Source organism: Halyomorpha halys, unplaced genomic scaffold, assembly GCF_000696795.3.
Source record: "Halyomorpha halys isolate HHAL.00 unplaced genomic scaffold, Hhal_1.1 Scaffold49.1, whole genome shotgun sequence".
Lineage (NCBI taxonomy): Eukaryota > Metazoa > Arthropoda > Insecta > Hemiptera > Pentatomidae > Halyomorpha > Halyomorpha halys.
The window spans coordinates 855682-857167 of record NW_027115511.1 but is presented as its reverse complement, the minus strand read 5'-3'; the positions used below and the strand labels follow the sequence as shown (position 1 = coordinate 857167).

The 1486-nt window shown below is 33.5% G+C and overlaps 1 protein-coding gene across 2 annotated transcripts in view; it reads right to left on the bottom strand.

Annotated features, from left to right (window-relative positions):
- Window positions 1-1486, bottom strand: part of Pdk1 (Phosphoinositide-dependent kinase 1) — a 256004-nt gene that overhangs the window by 22716 nt on the left and 231802 nt on the right. The window lies entirely within an intron of this gene.

The following is a 1486-nucleotide window of genomic DNA, read 5'->3' as shown; positions in this document are numbered from 1 at the left end:
GTGTTTTTATTATATCTACAATAAAAACAAATATAGGTATATACATATATTTTTTAAAATTTAATATTGAGAGACGAAATTACATTTTCAAAATTAATAATTCAGTTACGCTGAAATTGAGTTTTTCAGGTTAACTATAAAATTTGCTGAAATGGACTATGTGACTCTTAACTAAATAACGAAAATGGGACACAGGAATATATATTGAAAAAGGCAAATTGAGGATTAGATTAAAATGAATGTAATATCAATTTCATAAGATACCGCCCACCACTTTGAGAAAAACGTTTTTCACACAACAAACTAAGAAGATATAAAAACAGCGAGATATAATATGCTAATACCTATATATAATATAAGCATATTATACCTTACTAAAATGTGACATTTCAACAGGCAATGTCAATACTAACACCATCATAGTGAGAAATGGCCATTTTTATATCGGGATATATTAATAGCAAGAGGTTGAGAAAGAGGCTTTTTCCATTTTAATTGCTAAATATCAATGCTCCTTATTTTGTTACTAATAAAACCATCCATAAAGACCTAAATGTTCCTTATTTAACCGATCTAGCCCGAACCCGATATTATTCCTTCCATAATAAACTCCCTAACCACCCAAACCCACTCGTTTCTAACCTTGCTTCCTCTTCCATTCCTGGCAATCCTCCGAGGCGCCTGAAAAGAAGATGGCCTCGTGACCTTAGATTGTAAACTGTTTTTAGAGTTCTACTACTGGGTAGTTTCTCTACATCCTGTATCATATCATTATGTCATTATGATCAAATTTACTGGTTGTATTTTTTTATACAGTTGTAAATATCAATAAATAAATAAAATGAAAAAAAATTGCTAAATAATAATAAATAATCGAATCAAATATTTTTTAAAACATTTCAAACTCAAGAAAATACACATTGAACAAAGTGAGGACTGGAAATGACTCAACAGGAATACGTGAAATACAGAAATAAAGGTGTGAGGAGAAGCGGTAAGGAAACAGCGCTCAATCCATGAGCGGACCCTGAGGCGGGAGGAAAAATACAAGTTGGCAAGTTGACGAAGGCAGAGCCATCTATGACCTCAGCCATTGTTGTTGCCAAAGAGATTTGTTGCCGCTCACCTTGGCGCCGCTCAAATAGATCACCAAGGAGGCCTCGCTAAACATTAAGCTGGTACCCAAGTCACGGTACTCCCACTGCCACATTTTTTATTTAAAGTTTCAATTAAAAAAGTTCAGCATTTGTTTTAATTCTAACGAAACTGAGCCCGAAGGGGACCAAGATGCCTCATTGCCTCATATATATATATATATATATACAACTAGTTAAAATTGCTATTGTAATCATTAGTGTTCAATTCTGCAACCTACTCACGGAATTGGCTCATGTTTAGATTCGTCGTCACAATTTTATGGCCAATTAAAACAAATTGAAAAAAAGAGTTGCAGTGCCAGAACAATAAGTTAGACCTGTTAGCATTC